Source organism: Canis lupus, chromosome 33 (assembly GCF_003254725.2).
Source record: "Canis lupus dingo isolate Sandy chromosome 33, ASM325472v2, whole genome shotgun sequence".
NCBI classification, from domain to species: domain Eukaryota; kingdom Metazoa; phylum Chordata; class Mammalia; order Carnivora; family Canidae; genus Canis; species Canis lupus.
In genome coordinates this window covers 11,927,454-11,942,298 of record NC_064275.1, presented here as the reverse complement: position 1 = coordinate 11,942,298, position 14,845 = coordinate 11,927,454, and the positions used below count along the sequence as shown (strand labels likewise).

At 35.2% G+C, this 14,845-nt stretch overlaps 2 long non-coding RNA genes across 7 annotated transcripts in view; one reads left to right on the top strand and one right to left on the bottom strand.

Annotated features, from left to right (window-relative positions):
* LOC112641270 (uncharacterized) overlaps nucleotides 1–12,832 on the bottom strand; it is a 49,930-nt gene extending 37,098 nt beyond the window's left edge. The window contains exons 1-3 of one of the 2 annotated variants that reach the window (XR_007408038.1): nucleotides 12,039–12,832; nucleotides 9,580–9,683; nucleotides 8,046–8,250 (exon numbers count right to left, since the gene is read on the bottom strand). This is a non-coding gene — a long non-coding RNA (uncharacterized LOC112641270). The remainder of the gene's footprint in view (nucleotides 1–8,045; nucleotides 8,251–9,579; nucleotides 9,684–12,038) is intronic. The other variant, XR_007408039.1, reaches the window with a different exon arrangement.
* An 86-nt stretch (nucleotides 12,833–12,918) lies between these two features.
* LOC112679072 (uncharacterized) overlaps nucleotides 12,919–14,845 on the top strand; it is a 75,370-nt gene continuing 73,443 nt past the window's right edge. For all 5 annotated transcript variants that reach the window (XR_007407887.1, XR_003148100.3, XR_003148098.3 and 2 more), the window contains exon 1: nucleotides 12,919–13,314. This is a non-coding gene — a long non-coding RNA (uncharacterized LOC112679072). The remainder of the gene's footprint in view (nucleotides 13,315–14,845) is intronic.

Here is a 14,845-nt window from a genome sequence, read left to right as displayed (position 1 = left end):
TATTTATTTATTTGAGAGAGAGATAGAGAGAGAGCATGAGCAGTGTGAAGGGGTAGAAGGAGAGGGAGAAGCAGACTCCCCCCTGAGCAGGGAGCCTGCATGGAGCTGCATGGGGTTCCCTGGCTCTATCTCGGGACCCCAGAACCATGACCTAAGCCAAAGACAGACCCTTCACTGAGCCACCCAGGAGCCAACAAATCTTCTTTATTAGAAATGCCCTTGAAAGTATGGCCTGCATGTGCTCATGTTCTTAAACATGCATGTGATAACAAAAGAAATAGACTACAGTGTAAAAGAGTTTTATGGACTTAAAAAAAGAAGGCACACACACACACACACATAAATAGAATGGACCTAAGATCAAACATCTCCACTCTATCAATAGCAGTAGATAAGCTAAACTGTTATATTAAAAAAATACTTCCATTTTTTATATCAAAGCAAAATTCAACACTATATATAATATAAGAGTTTCCTCCAAATCAACTGAATCACAGTGGCCAAAAATAAACATTATGATTTAATCAGACAAAAATGGAAGCAGAAGTTATTTAAATTCCTAACAAAGATAAAATAAGCAAAAAGCATTAAATTAAATATAAAATATTTTATATTATAAAAAATATATACATATGACTTTTTATATTATATATTTTTTATAATTTTTCTTATTAGGGTACTATATTATGCTAAAAGACACAATTCACACTAAGGTCATGCACCAAACAATATACAAAATACTCAGTCACACAAGTGAATGATCAAATGCTGAAAATGCCAGATGAAGTTTGAATAAAAATATCCAATATTGATGAGGTACAATTAAAGCAGCATAGTTTTCCATTCCTGGATAAATTAGGAGCTGCATATACTCTATTTGTCAATAGGTTTTTTGTTGCAAGTAACAGAAATTGTACTTAAACCGACAGGCTTACAGCAACATTTGTTAGAAGACAGGTGTAACTGTGGCTGGGCTGCAGTGAAGGTAGGGACGTAACAGATATGCTGCCAGCACTGGCTCCATGAGAGAACATTTGTCAGTGGCCCAGCTTTACCTAGGTGCCTATCTCTGGGCCCCTCTGCCATGACCCACCTTAGTACAGGCCTTAAATAATCACTATGAACAGAGACGTGAAGAGCACCATATTCAACATTGGCTATCTCCACTTGTCCATTTGAGTCTGGCTGTTAGAGCAGGAGGACAGATTCTTAAAAGAAGGTAAGCACTGTTCTGGGCAGACTAAAACACCAGTCTCACTGCAGATCGGTAATGTTTACTATGGCTAAAGATTGAAATAATCGAAAGGTTTAACCAAAAAAAAAAAAGCTTAAAAAATGAGTATATTCAATGTCAGTGACTCGAATAATGCTTATAGAGAGCTCATCATAATAGGAGGAAGTGTTAAGAATTAGTGAAAAAGTTGTCATTCTAACTTCTAAAATTACCAAATTTGTCATATAGGAAAAGAAAATGCATTAAAAATCAGTGGAATGCATTATGTGATTTTTTTTCTTTTTTTATGATTCAATATTTTCTTAACTAAATATGTGATGCTTTTCTTACTGGATAAATAATAAGTTTCTTTTATAGAAAAGGATATTTGCCTTTGCCGATTCTTCCTCTCCTCACATATTGGGGGGGGCGGGGTCCGTAGGCAAAAGTTTTTCACATAAGACTAATCTTAAGAGTCATGTTATCACAGCATATAGGATATATGGAGGTTGAGGGGAATCCTCTTTCCCAATTCATATTTTATGATGTTCTTTATGCAGGATCACAATTATATGTGATTGTGACTCATTATGACTGCAAACTACTTTGTTGAAGAATCCAAATAAGGTCAGAGGGGTGGGGAAGGGCACACAAACCCAGAAAGGTGTAGGATAGATAGAGATTCCTTAAATTCTAAAAAGAAAGTGTCCTAGATAATCTGAAAAGCTTGCATAAGGAGGGAAGAAATAGAAATCGTGATATGCTTGGAAAATGGAGATTTAAGTGCAGTATGAATAGTGTGCAAGTGCCGTGAATTTAAACACTTTTCCTAGTGTGAAATCTCCTTGTTAAGTGATTCCCTGCTGTGACTTGTTTCTTTTACCTTTCTTGTTGCTTATTTAATAAGATAGTCTTGGAAGAGTGCGTGATACCTTTGCAGAATGAATGGCTAAATACAAAAAGCATTTTGCCTGGGTATTTAGTGTGTTTATTGAAGAATTACTGCTAATTCTTGTAATTTTTGTCATCCTCTGGTATAAAACTGTGCAGCTGGCAATTTGCAGCTTACTTTTAATATGTTGCCTCCCCCCCCCCCCCCCCCCCCGTCCTCCTCCTCCTATTCTTCTTCCTCCTTCTCTCCCCTCCTCCTTCTAACTTTCTGAAGCAGCCTTAGCCTGGCACCAGCCCAGGAAGCAGGGAGGTACACAAGAGATCTCAGCACCCAGGACGATGATAATTTGGAGGAAACTCATTGGGTTGCTGCCTTTTTGGGTAATGATGTGAAGCAAGAATTTATCCTAAATTATTCTAGCTAGAACTCCAGCAATGTAAGTCAAATTGTTAAAAGGGGGGAGAAAACAAGCACTAATAAAGAAGAGAATCATAGAACAATGTCTGACCCAGAGAGATAGCTAAAAAATATTCCAGTCATCCTTTTCTGTGTTTTACTCTTGGTAAAATACATAATAATAACAACATAATAAACACAGAGTCTATTCATATACCCACATATTTGCCCATCATCTTGCCATACATGTATTTGTGAGTATGTGTGTGTTATGTGTGTATGTATAAAAGTCCTTCACAGTGAAAAAAAATGGCTAAGTACAAGAATATGTTATTTTATATGCAAAGAAAAATGGGGATAAGTTTCTATTTTCTTAATCCCAAATACATGAGGAAACACTAACAACAAGGAAATAAGCCTTCCCACTCTTAATTCTCTGTTTATATAACAGTAAAAATTAGTCTTCTATCTGCCTCTTTGATAAATGTCTCTGGCCCTGTCCAGTAAGCAAGAATCAATACTCGCTTCCAGAGGTATTTATTTAAAGATTTGAGTAAAAGGAATTGAAAAAGGAATAGAAGGCACCTTTTCATCCACTACCCACATCCTTACTGCAAAAATTTGTCTTCATATTTCTTAAAAAATAACATGCATATTAACTCTTGTGTGAATTCAAGCCCTTACATTTCCACTTACTTCATTTCACTAAGATTTATGCAACCACTATCCTTAAACTAAATGTTTTGCAGGCTTATGAACTACTGATACACTCAATTATAGAATGGAGAAACTTATAATCCAAAGAGTTATAACTTAGCCTCAAGGTCATCTAAATTCCTTTTGGTATTTTATTTTGTGGTCCTTGATATTATGTGGGTCACACAGACACACACATATAAGCCACTTAATTATTTAAAAAAGAAAATACATTTGTTTTACTTTCACAACAATCTGACAAAGGAGAAACCATTCTCCTCTGAGATTTCTACCATTATAAAATGCATGAAACTTATAGAAAAGTTTTAAAAATATATATAGACAACTGTGGCTCTACTGGCCTAAGTCAAATATTCTGAAAGGCCTTGGCAACTGAATTTTACTCTGAAGCCAAAGAGGAAACCTTGAGAAGAAAAATGAAATGGTTAGATTTGCTTTTTTTTTTATTTTAAAAATGTATTTATTCATGAGAGACAGAGAGAGAGAAAGAGAGGCAGAGACAGAGACATAGGCAGAGGGAGAAGCAGGCTCCCTACAGGGAGGAGCCTGATGTGGGACTCAATCCCAGGACCCTGGGATTAAAACCTGAGCCAAAGGTAGCCACTCAACTGCTGAGCCACCAGGTGCCCCCCATCTTTTGTTAAGAGAGGGGCATGGGAGGGGCAGAAAGAGAGGGAGAAAGAGAATCTTAAGCAAGCCACACACCCAGTGCAGAGCCCAATGCAGGGCTTGGTCTCAGAACCCTGAGATTATGACCTGAGCCAAAACCAAGAGTCAGATGCTTAACCAACTGAGCCACCCAGGCACCCCTATTAGATTTGCTTTTAAATATTTGGTCTTCAGTTGAAAAGAATGTTAAAACCACACTGGTTGTAGATTGAAAGAGTAAATACCATTGATGGAGAAAGAAACAAGATGGCCAGGAGGGACATGCAGATGTTTTATCCATTCTTTCTTTCCTTAAGGATTTATTTTCATAAGACACTAGGATAATAGAAATAAATAACACATTACAAATTCAAGCTTACATCCCAGTGAATAGAGACCAAGAGCAAACAAAGAATTATAACCTATGGTAAACTAGATAGTGATAACTCTGTGGAATAAAATTAAGCAGGAGAGTGGTTGGTTTATAATTTGAAAACACATGTCAGGGCCAGCCTCACTGCTACATTGGCATCTGAATGAAGGCCTGAGGTCCTAGAACATGCTGAGTAGATGGTATTAGCATCTAAGGTTAAGAGGTCGGTTGCTAACACTGTAGATGAGGGAATCTGTGTCCTAAGGAGCAACAGAGAAGCTAGTGTCTATGGGGCAAGAGGATAAAGACAAAGAATACAGGATGAGGACAAACATGAAAAGTGAGAAAGAGGAAGTGAATTGAAATCATGATGATCTTAATGGAACATTCATAACTTGTTCGGCTTTTACTCTGAAAGAAAAGGAAAAATATTGGAATGCTTTGAGCAGGATCCATGTGATTTGGTTTACATTTTAAAAAGAGCACTGTTGTATGTAATTAAGAATAGACTATAGGGGTCAACAAGAGAATGAGGTTGCCCAGTTCAGTAGCTAGTACAAGTACCTAGATATGAGAAGATTATACTTGGACCTGAGATGACAACAGTTATGAGGTTCTGGGTATACTTATATTTTTTAAGTTTTTATTTTAATCACCCAGTGTTCAGCAAGATGTACTTCCTTAATCCCCATCACCTATTTCACTGATCCCCCCACCCATTTCCCCTCTAGTAACCATCAGTTTGTTCTCTAGAGTTAAGAGTCTGTTTCTTGGTTTGTCTCTCTTTCTTTTTTTACCTTTGCTTACTTTTTTTTTTTTAAATTAAATTCCATATATGAGTGAAATCAGATGGTATTTCTCTCTCTGACTTATTTTGCTCAGCATAAGAAATCTTGCCACTTGCAACAACTCTCTGGCTTCATCCATGTTGTTGCAAATGGCAAGATTTCCTTTTTTATGGCTGAATGATATTCCCATTTTATATATATTTCATATTATATATATTCCATTTTATATATATATGCAATTATTTCAAAATAAAAAATATATATACCACCTCTACTTTATCCATTCATAGACATTTGGGCTGCTTCCTTATCTTGGCTATTGTAAATAATACTGCCATATACATAGGGGTGTTTGTGTCCCTTTGAATTAGTGATTTTGTATTCTTTGGGTAAACACCAGTAGTGCAATTGCTGGAGTGTAGGATAGTTCTATTTCTAACTTTTGAGGAAGCTTCATACTGTTTTCCAGAGTGACTACAGCAGTTTGTATTCCCACCAACAGTGCAAGAAGGTTCATTTTTCTCTACAACCTTGCCAACACCTGTTGTTTCTGGTACTGATTTTAGTCATTCTTTTTGTTGTCTGATTACTGTGACTAGGACTCCCAGTACTATGCTAAATAAAAGTGGTAAGAATGAACATTCTTATCTTGTTCCCAACTTTAGGGAAAAGGCTCTTGGTTTTCCTTATTTAGGATGGTGTTAGCTGTGGGTTTTTCATACATGGTCTTTATTATGTTGAGATATGTTAGATTCTGGGTGTATTTTGATGATCAGGTAAATAAGATTTTTGACAGTTTTTATGTGGAGTGTGAAAGAAAGAGAATTCAATTATAGCTCAAGTTTTTTGTTTGATTAATTGAAAAAAATGACTCAGGTTTTTAGTCTATTTATTGGAGAAATTAGGTGCTATTACTGAGATTGGGAAAACTGAAGATAGCAATTTTAGGAGTGAGGATGGGGAACATCACAAATTTGGTTTTAAACATGTTAGATCTGAAACATCAGATGGACAGCAAATGGAGACACAGTTTTGGGATTCAGATAAAAGATCTAAGTTGAAGACAGAAATGTTGTTGTGAAGTGTAGATTAAGCAAAAGGAATAGATATAGATAAAGAAAAGAAGAAGTCAGAGGCTTGAAAGCATTAACATCCAAGGTTAAGAACTCAGTGCCACAAGGGATCCAGGGAAGGAGGCTGAGAAGGAATGGCCAGTGAAGGAGAAGTGAATCTAGGAGAATGTGGTGTCACAGAAGCCCAGAGAGGAAAGTTTTGTGGAGAGTGAATGAGTGATCTCCCATGTCCAATGTTGTCGTTAGGTCACACGAGGTAAGAACATAGAACAGACCATGGGATACAGCCACATGCAGATCATCAGTGAGTTTAAGGACTGCAAGTTAGGTGCAGCAATGGAGGCCAATGCTATTAGGATATGTTTAAGAGGGAATGGGACATTCTACAAAATAACTGGCCTACACTCTACAAAAATGGCAAGATCATGAAAGACTAGGATTAATGTAAATTAAAGGAATATGATAAGTATATGCAAAAGGTAATGTTGGACAAGAGTTTTTTTTATTTTCTTTTGCTAAAAGGACAATTGGTGAAATTTGAATAAAGTCCCTAGATTAGGTCATAGTAATTATATCATTGTCATCTTCATGATTTTAATAATTGTAGGGTGGTATGTAAAAGAAGATCATCATTTGTTAGAATTACATGTTGAAGTATTTATGATTAAAAAGGCATCATATCAGCAACTTACTCTTAAGTGGTTCATAGAGAGGGAGAATAAAAGTTAATGTGGTATGTATGAGTAATGAGCATGAGATACCATTTGTCTTCTTTTTAAAACTTATCTGTAGTCCTGCAATTATTTCAAAATAAAAATAAACAGTTAAAATGTTAATAAATAAAAAAGAAAGTGAGAGGAAGAGGATGAGACAGAGGAAACCAGTAGGCTGACATGGGTTTTTTTCATTTTCATAACTTTCTAACAAAACTATTGTCCAATATGTTAAGCATTTCTTACAGCGTTCTAAAAGAAAGTTGAGAAGAGAACACAGGAGAAAATCATCACAGGCAGAAATCAAGAAAATTTCCTAGAACGAATGACATGTGTTCTGCTTAACTACACAGTAAGTTCCAACACAATGAAAGTATTTGTCATTTAAAAACTTCAGAACACTGGTGACAGGAAGAAAATTAAATGGCTTTTTCTAGTGGGGTCAAAAATAGAATTTGTATAAAATTTTCAATAATTTGAACAGAGTTAACTTTGTAACAGTAATGCTAGAAGCAAGGACACATTGCTATTATTCCTTCAAAATTTTGATAGGATCGGGCCCTGAGGGAGACACTTGATGGGATGAGCACTGGGTGACATGCTGTATGTCGGCAAATTGAACTCCAATAAAGAAATAAATTAAAAACGTTTTTGAGAGGAAAATTACTTCAACTTAGAATTCTAATCCCAAATAAATCATCAATTAAGTATGAAGATAAAATATTTTCAGATATATACGCTTGTTTTAAAAAGTACTTTCCATTTGTTTCTCAGGAAGTTACTGGAAGATGTGCTATATCACAACTAAGACAGAGACCAAATAAGGAAGACATCCAGTTCAAGAAATGAGGTCAACAGATTCACAGAAGATAGCTCCCAGCAAAGGTCACACAATCTAAATTGAAACAAGTCAGAGGGATCCTGCAGATGTTTTTTCAAGTGGTGAAAATTGATGTAGTATCTGCTGTATGTGACTATTTTGAGAGAAGATTTAACAACTTGGGGCAAGTGTGAAGCTAAGTTAGTGACTATTACATTAAAACCTAAGAAGAAAAAACATGACAATCTTTAAAAGAAACATAATGTTTCATGGCTTAATTACAGATAGTATTTTATAAACACTAAATACTGACCTAATCCCAAATTATCACGCAACTATATTAGGAGGATTAAAGGTGTATTTCTGTTGTTATGAATGAAATTACACAAACTATCACTTCTGCAGAACTTACCCAATTTCTGCATAAAATATTATCACAACTCTCATTTATCACACAGTTTCTGTGGGTCAGAAGTCCGGGTACAAATGAGCTGGGCCCTTCTGCATGTTACATTCTGATCTGGAGGCTTGGTTGTGGAAGGATCCACATCTAAACTCCTGCAAATTGTTGCTAGAATTCATTTTCCTACATTTGCAGAATTCATGGCAGCTTAGTTCTTCAAATTTAACAACGTGCATAACAGAGACAGAAAGAGAGAGAAATTGAGAGAAAGATGCTTCCAATCATATACCTCTACACCTTCTTTGAAGATTTTCTGATTAGGTAAGACCCACACAGGATAAATTTCCCTTTCAAATAACTTAAAGCCAACTGAATAGGAGGCTTAATTACAAAAACAAAACAAAACAAAAAACCCCTGCACTTTTGCCACATAATGTAACCTAATCACAGGAGTCATGTTCTATAAACTGTGCTATATTCTATTAATTAGAAGTAAATTGTACATCCCATCTAAACACAAGCTCAAAAGAAAGGGAGTCACACAAAAATGTGGACACTAGGAAACAAGAATCATGGATGCCACATTAGAATTTCTCTTTCACAGTAGCAATCCCTAAAATTAAAAAAATCAAGAAATAGTAATGTGTGTTTGTGTGTTTCAATACGGAGGCAAAATCTAAAGAATCGGCTAAAATATATGAAAGAGGTTGCTACTATAGGGGAGTACATGGGACAGGGACAGGTTTTTTTTTTTTAATTATTTAGCTCTTTAAACTATGCATATGTTATTGTATTTTAATTGGATTTTATTTTTATCAAATAATGGTAATATGGCTCTTGTTGTATAGAAGATGCTTAAAGTTTTTCTCAAATAATAAAAGGGAATGGAAGCAGAAAATTTGTGCTAGAAAGCAATTCCTGAGAAAAGATCTGGGAGTTTTTGTTGACTGTAAACTAAAATTAAGTCAATAATGAGGTACTGTTGCTATAAAAAAATCAAAAGCAATTTCAGGCTTCCATTTGTAGAAATATGATGAATAAACAGGAAAAATAATTGCACTACATTATGCTGCATCGAAAGTTCCATATTTGAAGTTGTGTTCATTTCTGGGTTCTTAATTTAATTCTATTTTTCTACTATTACAACATCAATGGTTTATTTTTATTGTAGAATCAATATATGGTCTCTATGGAAAGCTTTAGAAAATAGAAAAAAAGGGGAAAATCTGTAATATCAATACTTGAAAATATATATCATAAACATTTTGGTGCTGACTTTTTTAGCTTTCTTCTCTACTTGTATACATATTAAGTCATGCTGTGTATGCATTTTGGATACTGCTGTTTAACTTAGTAGTATATTGTAGAACACTTTTGTTTTTGGCCAAAGACACAAGGATTAAATAAACCTTTGTTTCTAAAATACCTAAAACCCAGACAATATACATGAGACAACAGTTTTCATGATATTGACATCAGGCAAGAAGGGACAGTGACCCATGAGAGAACGAAAACAAACCATGCAAGCCCTCTAATTGCCTACCTTACTGGCTGGAGAAAGTTCAAACCACAGGGCATGAAAGAGGAACCAAGGCAGAACCTGGCAGCTGTCTGCGTTGAAGTGGTGGTGCTGGGTAGCCAGTGTGACTAGAGTTTTCAGGGCAGCATTCCAGAGAAGCATTGTAAAAAAAAAAAGAGAGAGAGAGAGAGTTGCACAGAAAGAGAACTCCAGTGATTTTCGGAGGGGCTCCCTTTAGAATATTCAGCTGACTACTGACCAGTGCTCGTGTCTCAGAAGGCTATCTGAGGCCAGGGGGGGGGGAAAGGTCTGCAAATAAGTTCTATCTATACGTTAAATGAAATGGACAAATTCCTTGAAAGATAGCAACAATCAAAGCTCATTATATAAGGAATGGATGTCTTAGTAGATAGCTCCTAGATGCATTAAATTTTTGGTTAAAAACCCTGTGGGCCACATTAAGCTCTAGGCCCAGATGGCTTTGTTCATGAATGTTGCCAAGCATTTGAGGAAGTAATAATACGGTCTACAATAATACTTTTTTACACACATCAAAAAAAAAAATCAAGAAAAATTAATATATCCCAACTTATTTTATAAACCAGCATTACCCTAATAAGAAATGAAAACCATAGACAAATATCTCCCATGAACACAGATGCAAAAATATCTTGCAAACTTTCAGTAAATCATGTCCAAAAAATATTAAAAAGGGTAATGCATATTGATCAGAGGAATTAACTCAGAAAAGTGCAGTTTAGCTTTCAAAATAAATCAATGTGACTTACCCTACTAACAAACTTTTGAAAAGAAAGAAGAAAATCCATATATACATTTTAAAAGATTGGGAAAAAAATCTCTTGGCCCTATCCAACATCCATTCCTGATAAAAGTCCCCACCAAACTAGAACTAGAAGGGAGTTCCTCAACCTAATAAAATATATCTATAAAAAATTGACAGCTAAGATCATAATTAATGGTGAAAGATTAAATATCTCCTGAAGGTAAGGAAAAAAACAATTTATGCTTTACCATTTCTATTCAACAGGGTACTAGTGGTTCTAACAATACAATAAGGAAGAAAAAGGAGGAGGATTAAAAGGCATCCAGATTGAAAGGGAAGCAAAACTGTTTTTGTTTTCTGACAATATGATTGTCAATGTATAAAGTCCTATTGAATTTACAATTTTTTTTAAAACCTACTAGAGGGCAGCCCGGGTGGCTCAGCGGTTTAGCACTGCCTTCAGCCCAGGGACTGATCCTGGAGACCCAGGATCGAGTCCCACATCGGGCTCCCGGCCTGGAGCCTGCTTCTCCCTCTGCCTGTGTCTCTGCCTCTCTTTCTCTCTGTGTGTCTCTCATGAATAAATAAATAAAATCTTTAAAAAAAATAAAATAAAAATTAAAACCTACTAGAGAAAATAAGTGAATTCATCTAAGTTGTAGAACACAGGATCAATATGTCAAAACAGCTGCATTTCTATGTATTAACAACAAATATTAAGAAATTAAAATTTGAAAAAGAAAAATATATAAGACCTCCTCATTAAGACAAATTCATGCTTTTGATAACTGAATGTTGTTGATGTCAATTTTTCCCCAATTACTAGAGTCAATGCAATAATGCAATCCCAATCAAAATCCCAACATGTACCTTTTTATTTTTTTGTAGAAATCAATGAGCTGATTTTCAAATTTATATGGAAATTCAAAAGACCTAGAACAGCCAAAGTAACTTTGAAAAAGGACAAATTTTGAGGACTAAACAGTACGTCACTTCTCAGCCTCACACAAGTTCAGGGCTGACATTTACACAGACCTTGAGAGTACTGCTTCCTTCAATTTTGTGTCTTAAATTTAGATGCATTACTTGCTTTTCATAGGCATGGCCCTGATCAAGACAGTGTGGTATTGACATCAACATCAATAAAGAGATAAAGGCAATATAATCATTCATTGAAATCCACAAATATATTAAGAGAACGGAAGCCAGAGTCCGGAAATAACCCCACACATATATGGTCAATTGATTTTCAACAGATGAAGAGACAATTTAAGGTACAATAGTCACTTCTTCAAAGACAAATAACAGCCAAAAAGTGCATGATGAGATAGTCAACATTGTTATCTATCATGGAAGTCAAATCACAATGACAGTATTACTTTACGTCCACTAGGGTAATTATAATCAAAGAAACAAGTTGGTAAAGATACAGAGAATTGGAACCCTCATATACTAATGGTAGAAATGTAACAAAGGCAGCCAGTGTATAAGACAGGCAGTTCCTCAAAAAATTAAATATAGAAATATTCAGATTGGACAAATCCGTAGAGTCAAAAAGTAGAAAGCATTTGCCTATGTCTGGAGCTAAGGGGATTTTGTGGGAAATCTGGAGTGACTCAAAGGGGTATATGGTCTTTTTGGGAGGTGATAAAATTGATTGTATCTATGTTAGTTTGCTAGAGTTGCTATAATAAATTACCATATAGTTGGTGGTGAAAACAAAATTTCTTGTCTCACAGGTCTGGAGACTAAAATCAAGGTGATAGCAGATTCGGTTCCTTCTGTGGGGATGATCTGTTCCAGGTCCCTGTCCTTGTTTGTAGATGGCCATGTTCTCCTTTGAGCTCTTCACATCACCTTCTCCTTATGCATCTCTTTGTGTCCAAAATTCCCCTTCTTATAAGGACATATGTCATATTGGATTAACCACCCCCATTACTTCACTTTAGACCTTATTTCCAAAAAGGTCACATTCTGAGATACTGAGGGTTATGACTTAGACATATGAATTGGGGGTGGGTGAAGCTCAATTCGACCTATCACTGTAGTGATGGTTGTATAACCTTTAATATTTTAAAAACCACCGCCCAATCTTATACTTCAAATGGGTGAATTGTATGGTATGTGAATTATATCTCAATAAATGTTATAGAACAGAAAAAGAAAAAATGTAAAACAAACCTTAAAAAAAAATACAACCAATTTTTTTTTAAAGCCAAAATTTTAACAGGTATCTCACCAAAGACCTAATAATTACACATAAACATGTGAAAAGTTCTCAACATCATTAATCCTTAGGGAAACTCAAATCCATTATGTGATACCACTGTATGTCAAGTAAAACTACTAAATTTAAAAACTGACTGTACCAAGTAATAGCAAAGATAAAGAGCAACTAGAAATCTTATGGACTACTTATCAGAGGTCAAAATTTTTCAGCCACTTTGGAAAAAAGTTTGTCAGTTTCCTATGAAGTGGAACATATAATTTCGTTCCTAGATACTATCCAAAGTTGTGTAATAGAGAATTTGGCTGGAGGCTTCTGGAAAAGAACCTCTACATCCTCAGAATTCCCTGGTAATAGCAGTGCCTGTGTTATTCATGATGGGCTTCTGGGACCACACCCTTTGAGATTATGTTAATGAGCTGAGTCATTCTGGATCCCTAGATGATTTCAGGATGGAGGCTAACCATGCCAGAAAGATTGACTAAGAGATTAGAGTGTTAGAGTTTTAGGTCCATATGATATCAGTCCAAACTGGCAATCTTCAGGGAGTGGAGGGAGGCATAGAATTGATTCCTGTAGCCAATGATTCAACCAGTCATGCCTAAGTAATGAACCTCCACTAAAACCTTTGGACACTTGAAGCTCAGATGAATTTTCCAGATTAGTGAAACACATAGATGTACTGGACTGGTGATGCATCCTGAGGACATGGAAGCTTCACATTTGGGACCCTTCCATACCTGACCTTGTGTGTCTCTTCTTTTGGTTGGTTTTTATTTGCATCCTTTTTCAATAATAGTTATAAGTACAGGAATTTCCCAAGTTCTGTGAGTCATTCTAAAGAATTACCGTGAGAGGTTAGTGGGAACCCTGAATTTGTAGTCAGTTAGTTAAAAGCGTGGGTGGCCTGGAAACCCGGGAACCTGTGAAGTTTGATCTGAGTCTAGGCAGCATCAAAATTGCATTGTATCCAAGAAAATTGAAAACATATCCATGTAACACTGTATGAATGTTCATAGGAGGTATATATAAAATGGCCCCAAATCTAAAATGGCCCCAAATCTAACTTCAATAAAAAATAAATATATTTTTTTAAAAATGGCCCCAAACTGGAAACAAATATCAAACAATGAAAACATATGCAAGTATATAAGTAGTGGTATATCTATTCAATGCAATATTACCAAAAGGCAGAAAGACATAAATTATTGATACATGAAACAAATTAACAAATTTCAAAAGCATTATATTAAATAAAATAAGCCAGATGCATGTAAAAGATTAATATTGTATGACTCCATTCATGTGAATTCTATTGACAGAAAGTAGATCATTAGTAGCCAGGAGCTAAGAATGGAAGAAAGGCATTTGTCTGTAAAGTGGATTGAAGGAAATTTTGGGAGTGATGGAAATGTTTTATATCATGATGGTAGTGGAAGTTACATGATTTTACACAGTATCTTAGCCCCAATGTCACATAAATATGTAATAATCACCTCTAGTAAGATTGTAAATACAAATCTGCCTCAACTTACAATGGGGTCATTCAATATAATTAACTTTCTAAACATCATAGCTTAGCCTAGCCCACCTTAAATATTCCCAGAACAATTACATTAGCCTACAATTTGGCAAAATTATCTAACACAAAGTCTATTTTATAATAAACTGTTGAATATCTCATGTGACTTACTGAATACTGTACTGAAAGTGAAAAGCAGAATGGTTGTATAAATAGAGAATGGTTGTGTTTATCCTTGTGATGGTGGGGCTGATGAGGTTGTAGCTCCCTGTTGCTGCCAATCATCACAAGAGAGCAAAATACCACATATCACTAGCCCAGGAAAAATCAAAATTAAAAATTTGAAGTATAGTTTCTATTGAATGTGTAATCACATTCACACCATTGTAAAATCAAAAAGTGTGAAGTGGAGACTTTCTGTATAACTCTAAATGGTAATATTCAATTCACTGTGTCTTTGGAGGTTATGTGGATGTGTTCAATGTGTGAAAATTGATCAAACTCTACCCTTATAATTTGTCTAATTTGTGGTATATGTATTTTTTATCAGTATTTTGTGTTTTAAAATATTGTTTGCAACTCAATAAGGTTTTAAACTTTACTTTGTATAGTTCTTATACATTTCTTCTTAAGTTTATTTCTAATCATTTATTTTATGGCTTTTACAAATATAGTAATAGAATGTTCTCTCTTTTTAAAAAAAATATTTATTTATTTGAGAGAGAGAAAGTGTGAGCGAGGGGAAAGGCAGAGGAAG